The sequence below is a fragment of the Amblyomma maculatum genome, chromosome 2 (genome assembly GCF_055883805.1).
Source record: "Amblyomma maculatum isolate TAMU_Amacu chromosome 2, ASM5588380v1, whole genome shotgun sequence".
NCBI lineage: Eukaryota > Metazoa > Arthropoda > Arachnida > Ixodida > Ixodidae > Amblyomma > Amblyomma maculatum.
The window spans coordinates 63,491,994-63,515,560 of record NC_139345.1 but is presented as its reverse complement, the minus strand read 5'-3'; the positions used below and the strand labels follow the sequence as shown (position 1 = coordinate 63,515,560).

The 23,567-nt window shown below is 43.4% G+C and overlaps 1 long non-coding RNA gene across 1 annotated transcript; it reads right to left on the bottom strand.

Moving 5' to 3' along the window:
* Positions 1-2,214: 2,214 nt before the first annotated feature.
* On the bottom strand, positions 2,215-23,380 carry LOC146198816 (uncharacterized). Its single transcript, XR_014704728.1, has 3 exons — positions 23,061-23,380; positions 22,079-22,187; positions 2,215-2,490 (listed from the first exon to the last, which is right to left on the bottom strand). It is a non-coding gene; the product is annotated as an uncharacterized LOC146198816 (long non-coding RNA).
* Between the last annotated feature and the right edge of the window lie 187 nt (positions 23,381-23,567).

Below are 23,567 nucleotides of genomic sequence, written 5' to 3'. Positions count from 1 at the left end.
GCGGTTGTGAACAGTGAGAGTTTTGCGCATTCCGGGAGCGGTGGGGGAGGATGGAGGAGAATAATCTTACTTTAGCGCTGTCTCTTAGCGTCAAACGTCCTAGCGAGAAAGGCCAATAAACCTCGAAATTGGCCACGCCGGTCTCATCCCCGCCCGCTTTCAGAGCTCTCTTTGAGTAAGGCCAGCCGTTAATCACGCTGCGGCGACACTCTCCGTAGGCGCCTTTATGGATGCCTTCCTGTGTGGTTCGTGTTTCGAGTTTTCGCAGAGCTTCTTGTCCCCTCTGGGGCGTCGCGGGTCATTCAGAGCGGATACTATAAAGTACCCTAACCCCTCTAGGCTTCGCTCTAGCTTCAGGGAAGCATTTTTGCTGAAGTGTTTTATAGCTCCAACTAGGGCCGGTTGCCCTAAATAGCGATAGGGTAGGCCGCCACCCACGCTCATTCACTTTCTACTTGACACAGAGGTAAAACTCATTTGTTCGTGCTCTCTTTTTTTTTTTTTTTCACTTCGTGAGGTACTTTGCTCCATGGGAAGCTTCCTTACGCAATGAAAAAGTATAGAGTAACTGTCATACACAAAGGCAGCGACAAAAATGACACTAAAGAATACCGGCCAATATCGGCTATAACAATATTCTCAAAAGGGCTCGAAAAAATATTATCATTAAGGTTGACAAAATGTTTTTACGAGAGGTGGCTTTTTTTTTGATGCCCAGTTTTTTTTAGAAAGGGACGCTCGACAGAGCATGCTCTGCTGATTCTCAAAGAGAAGGTTTTAGAGAATATTGAAAATAAGTTGCTTATTCTTGGCCTATTTATTGACTTTTCCAAGGCTTTGGATCCACTCATTCATGATCTCCTTTTAGATAAATTATTTTCGTATGGAATTTGAGGAACACTTTTAACCCTTATCAGATCTTACCTTGGAGACAGAAGTCAGTGCGTAAACTTAGGTAGCAGATAGTCCTCTTTTCTACCCATGGTAACTGGAGTTCCACAGGGTAGTATTCTAGGCCCGTTCCTTTTTAATGTGTATATTATTGACATTATGACGACTGGGTTGGAGGGCAAATTTATTATTTATGCTGATGATAGTAGCATTCTTTTTTCTGGCCCAGAAGAAAACAGTCTTGCTACACAATGTAACGACATGCTCGAAAGATTGGTTTTCTGGTTAGACTAACCGATTGAAAATTAATCCGGCAAAAACAAACGTAATTATTTTTCGGCCGAGAAGTAAAATTGTAAGCTTGGCGACCACTCTTCACTGTGATGGAGAGGGAATCTCAGTTGTAAAGAAAAACAATATTTAGGAGTACCGTTTTCGATTCATTAACATGGGACTCGCACATCACCTATATCTGCGCAAAACTCAGTAAAACAACCGGGGCCTTATCTTATCTCGCGGCCGCTCATTATTCCAGTGCATACTAAACTTCAAGTATATCAGGCACTGTTCTTCTCATGCATTAACTATTGCAATTTAGTGTAGTTTACAACAACTAAAGGCAACATTACGAAGGTTTACATGTTGCAAAAGAAGATTGTGCGCATTATAGCTAACATTGACTGGCTGGTTGGTTTGGCGAAAAGCGTGACACTTTTGTCGACAACGATGAGGCAATATAGGCTGGTTTAGGTTTGGTTTGTGGGGTTTAACGTCCCAAAGCGACTTAGGCTACGAGAGACGCCATAGTGGAGGACTCCGGTAATTTCGACTACCTGGAGTTCTCAACGTGCACTGACATCGTACAGCCCACGGGCGCCTTGCTTTTCGCCTCCATCGAAAAGCTGCCGCCGAGGCCGGGATACGCTAACATTGACTACTTCTCTTCAACTGAATATTATTTTCCGTAATGCAATATAGTCACGATATAAAACATTTGTGCATTTCGTATGTTGCACTCATTTTACTTATCATCACCCGCTTTCAGGCAGTTGATTACATATATCACATCCTTACAACATAAGCAAAGTAATGCCTCTACACGCAGCACTGATTTGTGGCTCATTCCACGTTTCCGCACCAGTTACAAACTACAGTCTTTGAAACATAATCTTCCACAAATTCTCAATAAGTATGATGAATTTAGCAGCCCCAACCTCAACCGATTATGGCAGTAGTTTTTTTTTTTCCATTTAATTTTAGCGATTGATATTTCCTATTCTGATTCTCAGAAGCCTTTAATGTGAAAATGTACTTGTTTCCTTTATGTTTCCTTTTAAAAGTCCTATTTATATTGCATCTCTAGATTTTTTCTCTTGCATCTATTCTTTGAATGATGTCGTTGCTATTTTGTTGCAAACATGTATTCATATTGTCCTATCATAGTTGATTTTTCACTAGTACAATTTTGTGTATTTTATTATTTTTCATTGTACTGTTCTATGCAAAGTAGGCCATCATGCCCTGCCTTGTACATCCGGCACCTGGGCCTTGTCAAGCTGACATGACTGCTTTTAGCCAAGGTGACCATTTAGAAGCTTTCTGAAAAATAAAATAAAATTGAATTGAATTAAATATGTATCTATGCTTTTTGTTCTTTTAGTGCCGCTTCACATTTATTTTCGCATTTTAAACAGATCTGTTTCATTCACTTTCATAAATATAATAAGAGTTTAAGCAATGCTTTTCATTATTCAGCTGGTCAAAAGAACTGGACTCGTTCTTGAGTCCTTTTAGTTTTATTTCATGCAATTTGTCATTAAATAATCCTGCTGTTAATAATAATAATAATAATAATAATAATAATAATAATAATAATAATAATAATAATAATAATAATAATAATAATAATAATAATAATAATAATAATAATAATAATAATAATAATAATAATAATAATAATAATAATAATAATAATAATTGGTTCACAGGAAGGGAAAGGCGCAGTATCTGTCACACTTGTTTCTGTGAACACCAGAACCGCGCCGTAAGGAAAGGGAGGAAGGTGGGAGTTAAAATGAAAAGAGAGAAAGGAGGAGCCGTAGTGAAGGGCTACAGAGTTATTTCGACCACCTGGGGATCTTTGACGTGCGCTGACATCGCACAGCACACGGATGCCTCTTTGTTTCGCCTCCATCGAAGCGCAGTTACCGCGGTTTGCTTCGAACCCGGGTACTCTGACACAGTAGTCGGGCGTCGTACCACTGCACCAGCGCTTTTTTTCTTTATTGCCTGATTTTATATAACATTTTACACATAAAGAACATTATCCCCCCCCCCCCCCCCCCCCCACACACACACACACACACACACACTCAGGCACTTCGTCTTGTGTCTTGAGAACTTCAATAACACTCGCAACGGCAGCGCGAAAATACTGCCGTATTTTCCTCGCATCAACGTCTGCATGCCTGAAAAGTATTCTGGATCGCCAGATACTATGCAGGCCCAATAAAATTATCATGTCCAGCGGTAGCCCATCATCATCTTCAATTGGTAAAAATCGAATTCTGAATTAATCCACGGGTAGTCCTTTTTTAATTGTTCGTTGTAGAATGTAACATAACATTCTTTCTACATCGATGTCTTTCTCTACAACGATGTCTTCCTGTCTTTAGAGCTACAATGTACAGCATAACATACTATGGGTTACCATATCATTGCAGTAAAAGTAATTAGTAACATCACATAGCGCATCTTTAATGTCCAATATATCTATGCGCACATGTGTATTAAATGGCCTGCTAATCATAGCTAACTGGCATGCGAACATGATTAAAAAAAAAGAGCTCCATTACCGACAGCATGTGTTAATGTCACGTGAGCCCACGCCTTCTGGCGCACTATTTTTAAACTGCTTTCAGTGACAACTGAATTGTTAAAGCAAACGAATCACTGCGAACCGAAAGCTGATACTTTCGTTTCGGCCATTTTTTTTTTTTTTTTACTTTGTAGCGCCTGCCGTTTTTTAGCCTCCTGTCATCAGCGAGAATGCCGTTGAGCCCGTTCGAAGGTCTCCGCTCGTTTCGAGTCAACTGACGTATAATGCGGTGCCCTCTCTTGGTGGGGCTACGAAGGGGCGGGTCGTCGCATTCGATATAACCTCTGGCACTCTCCCTTATTGCAGTGCGACTGAGCGGAAATGAAACAGGCGCAGATTCGTCCGCCGACGTCCTCACTCAAGGCTTAGGAAGTCGGAAGCGGGGTTTCTTAAGTAGATATTGAAGAGCGGAAGTCCGGGCAATCATTTGGCTCTTAAGATGAAGCCAGAAAAGAGTAGATTGAAAATTTTAGACTCTCGCCGATGTGTTAAGGTTATGCAGATATGCTAGCGATTTCTAGAAGTAGGTCAATAGGCATAGGTAAATCTTCGAGGATCTTCGAGGATCTTCGAATAATCCTTGTTCGTGCTTATCTGGGATTAAGCATCACAGAATATGCGGTCTACATTTCGGAAACAGAGACATAGGATGCTAGATAATGAAATCAATTAGCAGAGGATATGACCGCCAGATTCGTCTATATCGAAGGTCGCATTATTTATTTTCAATGCTTGCTTTGGTCTTATTCTGAAAAGCGAACAATGGATGGTGTCGTCCACACCCCGTGCAACACTAAATGACTACACGGTCACTGAGTATAAGTGCTGCTGCGGAGTGCAACCGCAGGTTTACTAGCGTATAGGTTAATTTCAAACAGGAATGACTGCCTGGAAGTGCATGCGTTGTTCCATATCAAGCTGCAAAACGGAAGAACTACTATTCCTATCCAAAGAGATCACTGAAAGAGAACTCGTAATGCAACGGCAAGAAAAAAACAGCATTTTTGGTATGCTACAGGTGCAAAGTGGAAGTTGTCAAACAAGCCAGAAGAAAAAGATATTCAGAGACGAAAAATAGGAAGCCTAATCTTAGAAGAGAACATAACGAGGAACGATTGCGACAGAGAAATTGTATGATTCCTGCTGAATGTATTTCCTTCGGGAATAATTACGAGTCCCGGGAATATAATTCAAGGATTATAGGTTGCTTTTTAGCTTATGTATTCTTGCAGGTTGCAATTTTAAATTTGTAGAATAAAGGTGCCTCCCTCTATTTCCTGTTTTGTTTTTAAGATATAAAGCATGATCGATGAATAAATAATTTATTTCATCAAATTTAAAGCCGTCCTAATTGAAGTTCTCCAAATGATTTCAGAAGAATTTTACTTGTATCTGCACTATGACCATAAAATTTTACGCTCATTCACTGTCCTGTCTCTCCGACGTATTCTTGTGGAAGGAGGAACATCCTAGAAGGTAGGTAACTTCTAGCGGTGCGATAATAAACCTGATTTTATGTGAACTGTATCTTTAAAGATCATCAGGCCTTACGTTAGTGTCAGGAATAAGGATTTGGTTGATTTGGATTGTTGTTACCAAGTGTGTAATGTACTTGAACGTTGCAGAAGTTCTTATTAGGTTCTTGGCCTACCTTCATAGAATAATGCCATGTGGCATATATTCTTCAGGCGGCCGAGACATGTAAAAATGGATTGGTACTTAGCAGTACATTGTTCATGATTATAAAGGCATCATGAGGTCATTGATAACTTCTAATTGTGTTTTGAAACACATGTCTGCGTTTTCGGCTGGTTGCTTTTTGATAGCTATACCGAGCGAGTTGCAGGGATAACTTCTTTGACTTAAGGTGGTTTGTAAGGACCAAAGTTCGTTCATGTATTCGTTATTATCGCTAATTATTCTGCTGGTCCATATCGCCTGTCCTAAATCTATGCTTCGTTTACAACACTTGAATGATGAGTGGAGAAATCTACGTATTGCTGTCAATCCGTTGGTTTTCTTTGCATTAAGTTTTAAGTTTCTGGCTTCCATCTACAACGTAGTGTCGAAACTTTAATGGCTTTCAGTAGGAAAGACTGCGACAAGTGAATTTAATGCTACTGTGAAAAGTATTGAGATGGAAGGCGAAATAATGGAGGGTTTCCGATCCATGTTTCTCTCTCATGAAGGTGTCATTATAGAACAGGTATTCGAGTGGTTTTTCAGAAAATTAATGCTTATAGCTCAGATTCTGGATATCCTATCAATATAATTGCGTTAGTTGGTACGAATGGCAGTTGCGAGCAATTATAGATAAAAGGATTATTCAAATACAAAACAAATTCATATGAGGACTACCTAAGGGTATCGCAAATAAATTAATAAATGCATAGTAATAAGTCTCCTTGCTTTGAAGGTGTAACTAGTTGGTTCTCCTAAACGTTCATGCCTCGTCTCACACTGGCGTTGTTTAAAGTTTTCAGCACTGATTTTGACGTGGAAGTTTTCCCTTCCAAGTTTTATAGTGTTCACATCGGTGACTGCCAGTATGAACAAAATGCGGCGGAGGAATGGGAGTGCCGTATCCAAGCTAAGAAAAGCAGCAACGCGGAAGTTCTTCTGGGGTTTGAATGTGGCTCCCACCACCCACGGGCAGCCTTCGAACCTTCTATGGCCTTGCCGCAATACCTTTCATTGATATCTCAACTTCCGCGTACGAATTAGATTTGAGTTTTTTTAGGACACCCTTGTGAAACACGCATTGTTTAGAATGAAGATATGCTTTCAGGAACGTTTGAAGTTCTCCCCACTTTCTGTCCTTTAGACACCAAATGCATCCCCCCCCCCCCCTTTTAATTTTTTGTTTTTGTTGGATCTCGAGGCAAATATTCCTAAGCGATGAAAGGGCGGAAAATTCAGCGTGGCAAAGAGCACTTTCTGCGGTGATATTAAACCGGTCAGATTATGCCGGTAAGATTATGCCGGTCAGATTATACCGGTAGTCGTATTACAGTTAGACCGTTCGCAGAAACATGATACATCAAAAAGGAAAAATAGAAATACAAGAAGCCTATATCTCCTTCACACCTCGATCTACGTATTAAGCATGAAATAGACACTGAAGTGCAGGTTGAAATGACTCGATGAACTGTCATACTGGAGCGTCTGGTAGCAACCTGAAACCACAGAGAGCGCCCTTTTATGGTGTCGGATAAAGCGTGCATATTATGCGATAGGCAGGGCCCGAATTCATCAGTGCACTTTGATCGCCGTCTAAGTGAAGACGAATGTACAAATGTAGCCAACGAAATGCTTCGCACTAGGTCGGATAAGCGCGCGGCAATGTGTTGAGAATTTTGATATCATATTGCGATCGCTTTGGGTCACTTTCGGTCCCCTGATTTGAGCACTTGATATGAGATGACCGCGCGTAGCTAGAGGCTAGATTTGAAACACGACACTATAAAAGAGGCCAAGAATAAGAATGCTATGGAGACAGGCCGTCGGTATATTGGATACTCTTACTGAAAAAAGAATCATGACAATGAAGTTGAAAGAGCCGCGGCCCGAAACGTATGCAAAGCAGATATGAGTACGCTGAAACTTTGAAATACGACACAGTTTTCGTGGAGAAATATCCGTCTTTAGATATTTTTTTTTCTTTCTGCACGGCCCAACATGAAAAGTTTCCAGTGTCGGTGTAGAAATGCGATCAGGGTCCTGAAGTCGTCCACGTTAATAATTATAGCCAGCACCTCAAATACGAACCAATCCAAAAATATCGCATGTGAAATAAAAATACTGAAAAAATGAAGAACTAAAGTTATATATAGCTTGCTCAAAAAGTTAAAAAGTATTACATTTTTTTGCACTGTTCGTGTTACATATAGGCCCGCAAAAAACCCTGAGGATCGGGTATATCATTGCACTCGATAATGTGTGCGGACAATCACGGATAGAAGTTCTGAAGGCTTACATTTTATTTTCGCTTCTACTTATTTAACAATAAATTGTAAACGAAAATTCTGGTACAATAAGTAAATTATTATTTAGAGTGGTGAATTTTTCTAGACCTTCTCGACGCTACATTAAGAATGCGTTTCTATTAAAAACTAAATCTTTTGAACGATAATGCCAAAACGAAAAGGTTAAATGGGCAAGTCTAAGGCCATTTTCATCTTTGTCGAAGTACAGGGTTAGAAATACATTACACAGTGACTAACATCCATGCATTCTGGAACATATAGTGAATGTGGACGTTTTTATTGAACAAAAATTCGACAGGGCTATAATGTCTGTCTGCAGCGTACGAGTAAAGCAAAAGTATGCAATTGAGTTTTAAAAGCATATTCTGGCACTATATATCTGCGCAAGTTTGGCAAGCAAAGTATCAGTTAGATTTGAAAATGCTCTAGAAGTATCAGCTAATATTTCCAGCTGAAGTTAAGTATTCTTATATAAATACCGATACAAAAATTTCGTGCCTAATGCTCAATAGATTTCATTTCCGCGCATTTTTAGAATGGCAATTGTTGCGCAAAATTGATTTCCTCAGCGGATTGTCTTTGTAAAGTTTGGTCATATGTCGTCAATCATGCAAAGAAAAACGATTATTCACGCTCTGTTAATATATTACGTCTAGCTTGGAAAGTCGACCTCACAGTTCACTCTGAAAATCGCGTTCACTAAGCGAGGTTTCTATGCTGCGTCTGACAGCAGCGGGTCTGGTTTTGAACGCATCTCTAATAATGAAACAATAATGAATGTAACCCAAACTCCGCAGGCTAGACTGCCTTGCAAAGTTGTGCCCTTTATATACTCGTAAAAAAACCGCGACTACTATTGGCCGTATCTCATTCTAGGAACTTCCTCACTAATTCCTGAATTTTTTTAGGAAAAGAAAAGCCTGGTAAAATAAAGCTTCTTGAGCTTTTTTGTTTTTGTCAGAGCTTTCTTAGTATTCATTTGTTCTTGTAATAGGGTTGATCGTTATTGAGAAATGGTTTTATGCGACAGAACAACGCTGCCTGATGTGAAGCGCTTTAATGAACCACTGCGGATACTTTTAGGCTACCAGACACGTTAACATTCACCGACGTATTACAATATTAGTGAAAAAGACTAAATATCTCACTTTTGATGTTTTCAGTAAGCATACATGATGAACTTTCTTCATGTAACTTGTACACAGGGAGTGGCAAAAGTAATGCAGTAGTGAGACCCAAAAGCACTGATTACATAGAAAGTGGCAAACGTGATGTAGTACAGAGACCAAAAAGCGCTGCTTTCGCAAGGAGTGGCAAAAGTGAAGTCGTACAGAGACCCAAAGGCGCTGCTTTCGTATGGAGTGGCAAGAATGAAGCAGTGCAGCGACCCGACACGCTGCTTTCGTGGGCAAGACAAACGGATAGCCAAAGAGGGCACGTTGTAATCGAAGTGGTCGGAGCCAGCAAGGAAATGCACCGGCGTTGTTCGATGCGAAGCGTCACGTACGAAAGGAAATGGAAGCGGAGTGAGACACCCCAGTCCAATCAGCAGCCACGGCCAGCGATGAAGTTTCCTCTTGCTGCAAGACTACACGAATTTGCTCTTGCCGAAGTGAACGAGTGGCCGAGCAAACACGCGGAGAATGCAGGAGCAGACCAGAAGAGAAATGTCCACCTGTGTCGACACGTTTGACGTCATTTGTGTATTTTCTTTTGATCTGCATTAGGTAGGTCGTGGATGCCGTGAACTTCTCGAGAAAGAGAACGGCTCAGTTCTGAAGGGTTTTGATACTTAACTCAATTGTATACTTGTGTCGCAGGTGTTCCGAAAATAAAGAATTTCGAGCTATAATGCGGGCTGTCTCATTCCACGAGTTGTACGAGTGGGTTTGTACCCGGACGAATTCCATGTTCTTTCCGTAATACTGGAGGTTTTTCTTAACCTCAGGTATACGTCATGTCCCATGTCCCGACAAACTAAAATAGACAGAGTGGTACATCAACAGAGAGAAATGTATATAAATTAAATTTTCGTACACCTGTTTTCTAGATATTGAAAACAGGAAAAGAAAAGAACAATTGGTAAACCGACAGGAAAATGTACCTCATGCATTACGTCTCCTAAACATGGATGGTAAAAACGTGAGAAGACACAATGATAGTCGGTCAAACAATAACTAAATACCCTTCCAAGAACGCACGTAATAGCGGGTGTGAAAGGAGGAAGGTGAGGAGGAGGAAAGGCAGAGAGGTTAACCTGTAAAAGAGACTGGTTTGCTACCCTGCACTGGCGGAAGGGGGTGAGATGATATAAAAGTGGTGGGTAAGAGAGGGATGGGGGAAGTCAGTATAGCACACCAAAGCCACATCACGTCATATCACATCACTTCACAGTTATATCAGGTAACATAACAGCAAAATCACAGCCTATCGATCAGCCCCGTGCTTTTCATGAAGCGGAGCAATGCCTGGGAAGCCTTGACCGCCGACGATCGTCGCGGACAGTGACCTAGAATCTTGATTTCTGTCAGTGGGTGTCCAACCAGACGCTTCAGCGCACGGCAGAGACACTGTTTTTCCGCACTGTATGTGGGGCAGTCACAAAGAATGTAGCCTATAGTCTCGTTGCAACCGCAGTTTGCACATGCAGGGCTATTTGCCATACCTATCACAAAAGAATAAGAGTTTGTGAATGCTACACCAGCCCCCAGGCGGCATAGCAACGTTTCTTCACGTCACCGGTAGGCCAGGGTCCAGGGATTTTAAGCGGCAGTTCGCAAACTGGTCCGAATTTCACAACGCCAGCGTGTGCTCAAGCGCAAGTACGCAAAGCCTGCCCGCTGCGTCTGCCCTGGAAAGGGGATCAACCCACAATCGCTGTCTCGGTGGGCTGTTCGCTTGACATCGCCCGCCCAGAGATAGCGGGTGCGAAATTTCACAGAAAACATGAAACCTGAAACTATCTGTTGGGTATGCAAGTTGACTAAACCAAGACAGCTAGTGCTTACAGGTCGAAAAAGGTTATCATTCTCATCTACATGTGTTTGATGGACTTCTGGGTTATGATTATGCTGCTGACGCACGAGCCAAAGATTCATGGCCCACACATCAAGCCACACATGGCACCACACATGCTGGGGCCATCTCCAAGAACCTGACTTGACTAGAGGAAGCATATTCATCCCCATTGTACATTGTATATATAAGGCATCAATCTTTTCGGATTCTTACAACTCTTGATTTAGGGATAAATGCGAGGAAACGAGGGGTCTACCTAAAAAAAAAAAGGCCACATAATGAGTTTCTGCCCCATGAGCTGGACTTATGATTCTCCTGTGGCGAGCCGAATGACTGGCCCATCGGCACAACGTTTTTGGTACATGACATAGTACCAGCCTGGGGGAAAGCCTGTACCCATTGAAAGTCGGTGGATACCCGGCGGTACCAGGGACCGAACCTGGTATCTCCCGAATGTGAGGTCGACGCTCTATCAAAAGGCCACTGCTTTTTCTTTTCAGCATGATATTTAATAATCTTGTGCTTTTGCTCCCTTTTATTTATCTTAATTGGCATTAAGCCGGACAAAGCTTTTGCTGGTCCAGGCTCCCTCTCTTTTTTAATGTTTCTTTTTGCAATTGTTATAGAGGACAAATAAAATGGTAAAATGGTACTTATAACGCCCCTTTAAGTGCAGGAAAGGCCTGTACACATTATTTACAAAGTAATCAGCCGGTAGCCGAACAAGTGCAATTGAAATATACCACACAACACCACACAACACCACACAACTACAAGTCTTAGCAGAACTTCACATAAACGGTGGCAAGGACAGACAATACATCCATGATGAGAACAAGTCCGGTTGATAGTCACTATCTTCGCAAGTGTCTCTCAATGGTGCCCCATTAGGACTAAATGAATACTGAGACCCAGCATTCTGGTCTAACAGACGCGTCTCCCACAGGTTGTGCAGTCCAAAGAGGAAAATCATCAAAGGGTTCATGGTCATGTCGGGTGGCTCCTGCTTCGGTTCACAAACACGAACATACTCTGACACAACTCGCTATCTCTGACACAATAAACCGCACACTCCATCTGAAAGTTATTAGCGCAACGTCACTCACACTTTCAAAACGAACAAAATAAAAAATGGAGTTGGTCTTGAGATCCTAAACCAGTTCGTATCTCTTAAGAATAATTCCGCACGAGCGTTCCAAAAGTCATTGAAAGATAACTAACCACTGAGTTGCTACACAACTCGTTCAGTTCTGTGCCAACTTTAATACTATTAGTTCATGCTCGCCCAAATCGCACCTACTGCAACCGCGCCTACTGTAGCCTTTCTGCGAGTTTCGGCACATGTTAACCACGGAGATAGAACCTCACTTCAAAAGACAGTCAAGCGCTCACCATATCTACCTTATAAGAGAGTCAAGAAGGGCATGGTCAGCGTGGCCAATAAATCGGTGTGTCCACCAGGATCGTAGCGCGCGCCTCCCGTGTAAGAAATAATCATATGCTGCACAAGCGGTCTGAACAGAATAAGCATCCCGATCATACCGTGTCCTCTGTGATTGTACGCCCTTGCAAGCTATTGCGTAGTCCGACCGCACAATGCCGCAGGTGTCAAGAAGCTCACATCAATGAGCCGCATAGTGCGTGGCAATCTATCCAAGCACTTCAAGTCCTGCAAATACCGAGTGCTTCTCAAGAATTGCTCTATCATCTACAGGAACAGTGACCAGCAAACCTAAGAAATAGTACAAGCATAGGAAGTCATAAGAACTGTCAAAAAATGTGTCAGGTCTATATTCCTTTCGAAGAAAGAACTAAGTTTCTTGGCCGAACGTGAGCAGTCTCCAGGAAGCAGTTGCCCTTAGGGGTTGTTTGCTGCCTTTCGTACAAGGTATAGGGCTCGTTGCTCGCAGGTTAAAATTTTTTCTCTCTGTCGTGCCTTTATTGCTTGTTTTTTATTTTATTTTACACGCTGCTAAACGGTGTTTTTAAGTTAATTTTTACTTTTTTTTTCTGGTATTGTTGCCGGTTTACTTCTAACTTCCTTGTGTTAATCTTGTCGCAGTAATCTGCCCTGTTTCTACCATGTCTTTGTTGCCTGTTTAGCTTTTAATTTTATCGACACACCATTATACGGTGGTTTTTAAATACATTGCTCACGTTTGCCTGGTTATTGCTGGTGTGTCATTTATGTTTTCATGTCTTAATCTTGTCGCGGGGACTTCTTTCTTTACATGTCGATTTTCATGCTCATATTTTTTTTTTAAGTTGTCATTTCTTTTTTATTTCGGGTGTAAGCTCGCGTTAGGTTTAAAATGAAGTGTCACATTGTTTTTTCCGGTTGTACATATTTCTTATCGCCTTCCTTGCCTTTCTAGTTTTTATGTTGTGGTCTATTCGTGTTATATTTTCTCGGGTGCAGCTTTTACACTAAAGGTTTTCCAGGCGCGGTAATCCGTTCTTTGCTTGATAGCTGATCAAGTGCTCATGCGCGAGATGTTTCTTATCGCACCTAGACTCCACGTGCTGCCGCGAAATGCGTTCTTCATTTCAAGGAGTTGTGGTCCTCTATAAATTCGGCGTTTCGGCAGCCTCTTAATAAAGTTGGTAGTTGTCACTTGTGCTTGTGTGTTCTCTGTCCTCGTCTCTTTCTGACGCACCGTACATGTCAAGTTCAGTAAAGTGTGCGAGGATTATTTCTGTGTACCCAATACTTTCATCACAATAAATAGCTCTGTACAAGCCAGTCCTACGTAAACGAAAAAGGTGGTCTTAATTATAGAAATCTACGGTTTCCACGGAAAGGCTGAAGTGCACAATTGATCACTTGAGTACCGAGCGTTAACACGGTGACGATTTTATCAACTGAAACGAAATAAAAGCTACTAAAGGAGACCGCAATCAATACGGCTGCATCCAATGCGAAATTTGTACCGCGCTAGCTTTGACAGATTGGAGGTGAGAGTGACAGACGATGAGCGGTTGTCTGTTTGTTCAGAGCCTTCTTTTCTATAAGCAGCTATAACAGCCATAATACGCTTGGAAGTAGCTTGGAAAGCTATTGGAAAACGAAATGTGGCTATTTTCTAGGAATGTTCAGAAATAACCTTTGTACAGATTGTCATGACAATGAGTTACAAAATGACATCAAAACAGCGCAAGAAATGCATGGCATATACCTTGGGTACTTAGCACGATAATGCTGAAGTGGAGTGGAACTTAACGAGTTCAACTTAAAATCCTTGCTTTCAGAGTCGTTTGCGCGGAATGAAATGTTCTTTTATCCATGTTATGTTCGGCAATCGCTGAAAACGTCATATTCATCAAATGTGAATTTATTCAGCTTATCTACACCGCCTGAAGCAATCGTGAAATGTCCGAAGCATAGATTTAGGCTGGAATCTTCAAGAAATATTTTCCCCGCCACCATTCTTGCTGCCGCACCGATTGTACGCCATATATTGCCTGTATTAAATTGTGAGAGAAATATGTACTTCTCCTTACACTTTTACATCAGCCGCCGTGCGACCAAAAGAATACAAAAAAACAAAAAAACAAATTGCCTTTAAGATGCCTAGAAGCGAGATGATTGCACCTGAGACGGCGGACTAAGCCGTTCTCATTAAGCTTGCTGTACCGTCTTTGCCAAAAGTAACCAGGCTGCTCCGAATGCTGGCGGAGCAAGCACGCCGCCGTGTGGCGGCGTTGCGCTCGCTGTGGCTTATCGGTGCTCGTCAGCTCCGAGGATACAACAGCTGACGTAACTTCGCACCCTCACTCTCGCCCGCTGGATGATAAAAACTAGGCGCGTATGATGTGCCGGCTGCGATTTCACGTGTGCGAAGCTTGGTTGTGCCCAGCGAGGGCGCTCAGTATAGCGACAGGGCTATTCGCTCTTCTCGGCAACTGCCTGAAGCAGACATGTCACGTTTTCTCGCTGTATAATTATACGTGCTTGTGTTCTGTAATCCGCTGCTGAAACGCACTAGCGGAATTGCGCTTTCCTACGTGTTTGATGCGCCTGTGCATTAAAGAATGATAACGCACTTCGAAATTTCAACATGCTTCCTTCAAGGTGCCTTAAGTAGCGCCACATTAAGGGTCGTAACTCGGATACAAAGATATGGGAAAGCTTGTGAACCCTTTCAAGCCACCTTATCTCTCTTTTAGACTTGCAAAATTGTGTTAGCCCCTCGGGGTGGCTGTTTAAAAATATGTGCAATGATTGATTCTAACAAAGTTTTGCATTTGCTTGTAGGTAAGTTTTGGTTTAGTAAAGAACTTAAATGAAACCTTCCTCACGCTTAGCCATATTATATGCACATGATTGCTTTCTCGCTCGCGGAACCCTTATTTCAGGGCGACACTGTCTGGCAAACCTAGCACATATTTGTCCTAGACGAACAACAAGAGCTCACGGTGTCTGCTATCACCTGCTTTTCTGTTTTCCGCAGTTGCCGAGAAGAGCGAATAGCCCTGTCGCTATACTGAGCGCCCTCGCTGGGCACAACCAAGCTTCGCACACGTGAAATCGCAGCCGGCACATCATACGCGCCTAGTTTTTATCATCCAACGGGCGAGAGTGAGGGTGCGAAGTTACGTCAGCTGTTGTACCCTCGGAGCTGACGAACACCGATAAGCCACAGCGAGCGAAACGCCGCCACACGGCCGCGTGCTTGCTCCGCCAGCCTTCGGAGCAGCCTGGTTACTTTTGGCAAAGACGGTACATGCCTGCGTTTTCCTTAAGTGTTCTTAGGTGTGTTATGTGCTACACTGATGTGTTATTTTATCTACGGCACTGTACAGCGGGGTTAGCGTCTTGTTATAAAATCGGATAAACAGAGGCACTGCCTCTATGCAATAAACACCAAAAAAAAAATCGCATTTTTGCTTTAATTGACGCACGGTGAAATGGAATTGCCACCATTTATTTGTTGATGTTTTTTTTTCTTTTTTCTCTCTATGAGCGAATGAATTTCGGTCTGTAAGCAAGGATTGCTGTTATTGCCTGGACGACGACGCTCTTTCAGTATATTTTGTTTCATCTTCAGCCAAAGAGCTTCTTGAGGAATTAATCTCGGGGTTCATTTCGTAAGCGCGCAGATCACATAATTAGGCGCATACTGCTGAGGACACATGTATGCGATTTTTTTGCCTTTACCCTCCCGCAGTTATGATAAGGCACATGCCTGATTTACGGCCGGAATCTGCGCGATTACGCACCGCGCCTAGGCCGGCAATTAGGCGAGTTGTGCCCTGGATATTAGCAACACAAATTACTGCCTAACGAGATTCTACATTCTGGCCCGACGAACTCGGCAGCACCAGTCTGTACATCCATCATAAGGCAGTGAATTAATATTTGTGAATTAATGAGCCAATTGCCGCTGCGAGCTTCTTTCTGAGTGATTACCGCAGCCGGCGGGACAGTCTGGAAAACGGGAGCGTTGCTGCTGCAGTTGTTGCTGCTGTTCCTCTCCTGGTTCGGCTGCATCTTTTGCATTTATTCCCATCAGTGAATAAGTAAAATTAAGTTATCATATGATGATCACCTCGGTGGAGAGGAGTGCGGTGCCGAGCAGTCAGACCCGCTCATCATTTCAATCAATCTCAGTGTACCTCAGAAGTTGAATTTGGCGCAAAAATATCGCACAGCGCTCAATGTGGTCGAGCAGGCAGTAAACGTCTCCCCCCCCCCCCCCCCCCCTTAATTTGTTAGCGTATTCTCGTCCCTGTCACATTTGGTAATGCCGAAATCATCGGCGGCATTCATCGTAGAAAACAGATAGGTACTGCCGGACCATAGATTGCAACTCGTCATAGCTATATATCAAGTTCCTAAATAGCCAAAGCTCCTTGTTGACAAGGAATACTACAAAGCCTTGCGAAGATAAAAGCATATATTCGTCAGTTATCATTGGTATATGATGTAAGTGTACTTATTTGAAGGTCCCATCTTGGAAATGATGCAGTCATCTTATTCATTTGATATTTAGCTTTCTAGCTCAACTAAAATTAACAATTCATAACTGAAATACAACTGGGCCAAGATATTTGCTATGCGCTCTTTGAATTTAAATATTCCATCTTGCTTATGACACCTGGATCAGTCCGCGCCAATAATTGCATATTCAAGAGTGAAAACACCGTGATGTGCCCGGAGTCACTTTAACACTTTGACCGTACTTTCTCCGGGGAGTGCCCGTATTGTGGGGAAATGTCCTCAGACCTCTTCCACATGGTGTGGGCGTGCCCCTCCAACACTGCCTTTGCATCTAACCCAAACCCCACCCAGGAGGACTGGGAGGCGACCCTACTCGCCTGCTCCGACCTGAAGCCCTTACGGTGGTGGTCAAACGAGCAATGGCGGCAGCGGAAGCCACTGGTGTCCCGTACTAGGGACTCCACCTACTGTTTGTGAGGGGAAGGGCACTAAGCCTTACCCCAGAGCAACTTCCATGTAACTCTATATTTAGTAAACGTTTTCGCTATCATCACCTTCCTACAGATGAAAAAGGCAATTCACACGATCTGAAACCTGTGCCCTTTTATCACGAAAATATTATGATTTGCTCGTTTCGGAATTCGGAATCAATATGAATGTCACTCAAAATGTTTAATCGAATATAGTTTATACGTTTTCGTATGTGCTTATTTAACGTTCAGCGCTGTAGCCGGCGTGAAGACAGTGGTTCGGATCAGCTCCCAAGTGGGAACCAGGCTCCAGGCTCCACTTCGTTTTATTGCGAAAGCCATATATACTACGCCAGGTTTCGGCCCGTCGCGTAGCCCGTCGCCGCAGTCACGAATGACCTTGAACAGCCGCGAAGAAGAAGAAGCAGCAGAAAAAGAAAAAAAAGAAGAGAAAATAGAAGAAGAAGAAGAGGAAAAAGAAGAAGAAGGACGCTCGGTCACCCGCAGCTAATGATTTATTTCCATTTACGGTTCAGCAGCGTTAAACCCTTCTCATTATTCCTCTTCGCTGGCTCGCGTGATCTGCTGTATGCCGAATAGGGTGGGTGGTTCATAATACGGTTTGAGGCGGTCGATGTGTACAGTTTTTCGGCCATGGCGACGATGGTCCGGAGAAAGGCCGAAGTGCTTCACGTTGATACATTTTTCCAGAATCCGGTAAGGTCCGTAACAACGCGAAACGAGTTTCGTTGCGAGGCTGGGTGTGGAGGACGGCATCCCGAGCCCATCTGGAATCCCGTACATGATGGTGCGTTAAGGAACACCATGCGACAGGAGCGTTAGTGTACCGTCCAAAAAAACTTGCCGAAGAAAGCGTGACATATACTGCGCTTTCCTCTTTCCTCTTTCCTGCAAAACAATATTAATTATATTGAACCTATATTTTCTTGATTGTGTAAACATGTATCGTTTCTTTAAAAACTTGTGAGGACGCTTAATGTTCGCCTTGTAGACATGATAGCACGGCTTAAGTTTTCGCCATATTTTAAAAGAAAGGGCATGTACGCTAAGAAGGATCCGCATGGGGAGCCGGCAAATACGAGCCATTAACGCTGCCCTATGATGATGATACACCGAAAGGTGGAGATTAAGTGTCTACCCTATTTTAGTGCCCACCCTATCTTTTCCGACAACCGTCTCAGACGGCGTGTATAGCTTCTAGGTGGAATGAGCTGCATACGCTCCCTCGTGAAATGTAAATTTATTCTGTAAACTGAAAGCAGATAAAATGACAGGGGTTCAACGCTGCTGCACCGAATGTGAAGCGTAAACTGTCTGTGGGCGACCGAGCGTTGCATCGAACACAACCGACCCCACGTTGAACGCATCAATGTTCACCGGCGTTCTATGCAGGACCCATTTTAATGTCCTGGGCATGTAATACCGACATATGCTTTTCAGTTTCACTCGGTCAGTTCGCGGCGGCGCGCGCATGCCATTGCGAAAACGACCCTCCTTCTCCTCTTCAGGCCGGCTCGCACATCTGTTGGGATGCCGCTACTCCTCTCGTCTTCTCTGTGGCGTGCACCACGTACATCCCTGACAAGTCACTGGTTGACCCACGAATGGTTTTGTGCATACGCAGCTGCATAAAGAGGCACTTGACTTCACGAGTCGGCGCAGCGGTGGAGACCAGCGCAGCGGCGGGACACCTGTGGAACGGTGCAGCGGGTTGCCATGGTTACTGTGCGCGCGCAGTTGTGGCCTAATACAGGCACGGCGAATCTCGGAGACACTCGATGCTCCCATAACGGAGGCAGCGGTGAAGGCAGAACGTTTCAACCTAAAAAATAGATCGGCCCCGGACCCCGATGAGATCACAAACAAGATCCTCGGGAACTTAGATGACTTCATCATCGCTCTTACAGAGTACATGAAGGAAGTTTGGACCAACGGGAAACTACCCCAGCAATGAAAGCAGGCAAATGTCCTAATCCGAAAGCCGAGCAAGCCCCCAAACTTGAAAATCTCAGGCAAATCTCCCTAACTTCGTGCGTAGGAAAACTGATAGAGCGAGTTGTGCAGGTTAGGATCACAAAGTACAATAGAACAAAGTGACTTGTGTCCTCATGAAATGGCCGTCTTCCGACTTGTATTGAGCACACAGGATGTGATACTCAGATTAAAACACGATATCTTGGACGCGAAGTAAAAAGATTGTAAAGTGATCTTGGGGTTAGACTTGATAAAATCGTTCGGCGACGTCAAGCAGGAGGATAAAAAAATTAGTGGTGTAAACCATGCTACGCCTAGATTATTCCACTGCAGGAATGTATGCGTGCTGTTCCACGTTCGGTTGTCATCAACAAAGGCGATTGCGTTTTCAGCAATAGATAGCAATACTCGTGGAAGGTCCCGCCAATGACAACGCCACATGCGAAGTCATATCTTGTTAGCAATACAGTTGGAAAACAGTGAATGTCTTTTACAGCTTGGTTGGTTTCGCGCCATGCATAGCAGCAACGGAGTTTCAGGTGATTCTTGTTGTAACGTATTGGTATGATCTCTCCTAAAATAGTTCGGGCTTTTGCTTACATAACTGCTAGGGTTTATGTGCGTGCCCTTCCAACCGAGATGACTCCGAGGGCTTGGCAAAATCCATACTGATGGCGTTCGTTCGGACTTCGGACCAGCAGACCAGCCGAAAGGGGGAAGAGGGGGGAAGGGGTTCGTCCCTGGTGACACCATGCTTCTTCTACGTTGGAAGATGAGACAAGCTTGAGACGAAAAACGCATCTTGATCCCTTAGGCTTTAACCAGTGGTCGTTTATATACGCAGAAACGGCACGGCATCCTTTCAGCATATTCCTCTGGTCGCGTGTGGCTAGGCACTATCTCATGGGATGTTATATGGTGCCATATACGTTGTATGGTTCCCCTCCTTTTTCTTTTGTCAAGATGTGTATAAGTCTATTTAACGCCGTGTTTGGTGGGGGGAAACGCCTCCGGCATTGCCTGTAGTGTTCTGTAATGTCTTGATACGAGATTAATCGCCCTTCTCTATTATGTTCTGCCTGAGCCGAGCCATCCTGTACAGCACGGAGGTAGAGATCTCGAGCTGCACTGTGGGCCGCCTCGTTACCGCTGACAGATTCGTGCGCCGGGATCCAGATGATGTTGATCGTCCTATCAATCACTCCTTGTGTTAAAATTTTGGTGGTGAGGGGGTTTACCCTCCCCCTACTGAAAATTTGGATTGCAGTTTTACTGTCGCTAATAATATATCTAGCTTTGGTGCCAACGCAAGCGATCGCTATCGCAGCTTCCTCCGCTATCTCGGTTTCTTTCCCTAGTATGGTAGCCACCGTGATGGGGGTGCCTCCCCCATCTACCGCCGCTATGGTCATGTATCGACTGTGTCTGTTTCCGGCGAAACCAAACCGGCCAGCATCTAATGCGACCATCCCGTGCGGCTGGGCCGCTAAGTCCCCTCCCCCTTACAGGGGGGTGAGACAGAGCGGCCCAGGCGGTGTGGTCCTTCTCTGTTGGACAATAAAAGTTTTCAACAACAACAACAACAACATCACAAGACTGTGAAATCTTAAATTCGGTTTTACGAAGAAATTGTCATGTGAGCTCAAATGAGGTGGCGTCAACCGACAAAAAATGCCATTTTAGAATACATTTGCGTCGGTACTGCAGATTGGACATTTATGAGAAACTGGCTCTCGTGGCACGTAGGCCCTCCACGCCTAATATCGTACGCAGTATACATGGCCAATTGTGGCTTCTATTGGAACCGTGGCCACATGGTTAGGAGAATTGCGCTCATTTGAAATAAAAAAAACAACAACTGTGGTATAGCTTGTGGTTAAACCTGGAGCTACGCGAGAGCAATATGCATAGCTGGGATGTGGCCGAAGGTTCTGGGAACACAGGCGTATGTGTTCCGGCAAGCACCAGCCGTTGCTTCAGCTTCATCGTCTATCTCTGTTGTCGATTGTTGTCTTCTTCAGTGGCATATACGTAACAATATATTTCAGGAAAATAGGGGCCCTAAAATAGACACCTTGGGAACACCACAATTATTGACGGCTGGGTTAGAAATGGCATTAAAATGTTAAACAACTTTACATAAGTCTATGAGATAGCGGCGTATTAAACTTGAAGGAGTATCACAAATTCGTAAGGATTCCAAAAAAAAAAAAAAAAGAGAAAATATGGTTAATAGTATCAAACGCTTTAGTGAAGTCAACAAAACCTTCTCCAGCAAACCGTTCGTTATCTAATAATTGCTTTAAGAAGTCAGTCAATTCGATTAGAGCAAGTTTAGTAGAATATGTTTGCTCAAGAACCAAATTTATGAGGTGCAAGAAGATTGGATTATAAAAAATAGTTCATTAGGCGGAGCTACGATAAGTTTTTTAATACATTGCTAAAACAACGTAGTATTGTAATCGGATGATAATTAGCCATGATATTTCGGCCAGCTTTTCTGAACACCGGTACTATTCTGCCACGCCTAAGTTGATCAGAAAAAAGCTCTCTATTAATATTAGAGTTAATAATATGTACAAGAACATAAGAAATGGCTGGAGGAGCGAGTTCATTCTTCCAGAGATGAATGTTGTTTAACCCAGTACCGCAGGTTTTCATAGAAATTAGAACAATTTAGACTTCTGGTGATGTTGAACGAAGATAGAAGGAACGGGCCAACAGGTGATATGAGATAAATAAGGTACTTGAGCTCCTAGTTAACGGCAGAGCTCCAGTGACTCCTAATTTTTGTATTCTTACGGAACACTCTTAATACAAATTTCCTGTTCGGTAGCGATAGGAAAGAATCTAGAAGGAATAGAAAAAATATTTTTACGAAGCAGTTCGGGTCACCTACCAGCAGAGGAGAATTATTTCTGTCCTTGCGGTTCTTGACACGGTTGCCCCGGTGTATTCAGATTGCTGAGAGACGGACTCTCGCCCGTAGTTCAGTGGACGGACGACATCTCCAGAAAGAAAACATTTCATTGAAATGCTGCTATGCACTCTTGCATTTGGTGGTAGAGCGCTAGTTCTACTACTCCGTGTGCAGTGGAGCACATCAGATAGAAATAAGTGCATCGTGTCTATGCCAGGAAAGGAATCATTCTTCCCCAGCCGAAAGCGGTAACCACTATTTCTCACTGACTGCCTGATAGCGAGTATATAATTCTCGTTTAGCGTAAGGATGCCGGAGGGAGCTCGGCTTCGGAGGAAAGTATAACAGTAGCCGACGCTGTAGAGGAAAAGATAGACATCAGCAGCAGCAGTGACGACATATCACCATGATCTCATAGAAACCAAAAAAGGTTAATCAAAGTCAATTAGTGTATACCATGTTAAACTATGCAAAATCATTATTAACAGAGTGTTCGCTCGTATAAGAAGCTTCAAGTCATACTTCGACACCCACCTTTTTTTTTTTCAAAGCATTACAAGAACGAAAAAAAAAAAAACCTGACCCAATTTAAAGCTTGCATCCCTACCTTCACGTCGCCAAGTGCTAGCATACCGCCAATATTAGCCTTCCTAAAACGGCCACTACACAAAACAAGTAGGCTTGTTTGCAGAACCACAAAGCTTCTGATGTGTTGTTATACACAGCAAGGCAAAACAAAAAATGCGGAAAGACCGGAAGGCCAGGAAGGACAGTGGACTGACACTGCCACCAAATAGGGCGAAAGAAAAGCAGGGCCGAAAGGTCTGTGTAGCCTGAGGCGAGAAATGTGGGGCTTCGACACAAATCGGCTTACCGTCGACGCCGCTACGAATAACAACATGTGCACCTGATTGACATGGCCACGCGTCTGTTGGGCGTTGGTAACGAACGTGGAACCTACCTGATTGCCTGCGGGGTATCTTGACAATGGCTGCTGCGCTGGTTATCTCAAGCTTAAAACAGGGCGCTGGGTTCGGAAATTTCATGGTGGAGCAGGAGCGCTTTGTTGGAGTAAACTGAATAGTTGCTGCCACACTGTTTGAGCTCGACATAAACAGGCATGGTAAAATACGTAGTTCGACAAGCTTACTTGCAGGAGCCTTCATAAAACTAACTTTGCCGGCATGAAAGAAGGTGATACATCTAACGTCATTGTTATGGCAATGCGCGTTACCCCAGTGAAGGATGTGTACACCAACGTTAGTGTTCACCAAGATAGGAGCGTGTGAGAAAAGCTTTTTTTAAAATCATAATAGCCTCATGCTGTGGCTTTACTTAGGATTCTGAACTTTAACTGACTAGATAATAAGTCTTGCTTAGTATATTCTATCGAATGTAACGCCTTTGAATAATGTGCTCAGGCCGGATGGCTGCGCGCTTCAACTCAGAGCTTAGAATACGCTTAGAA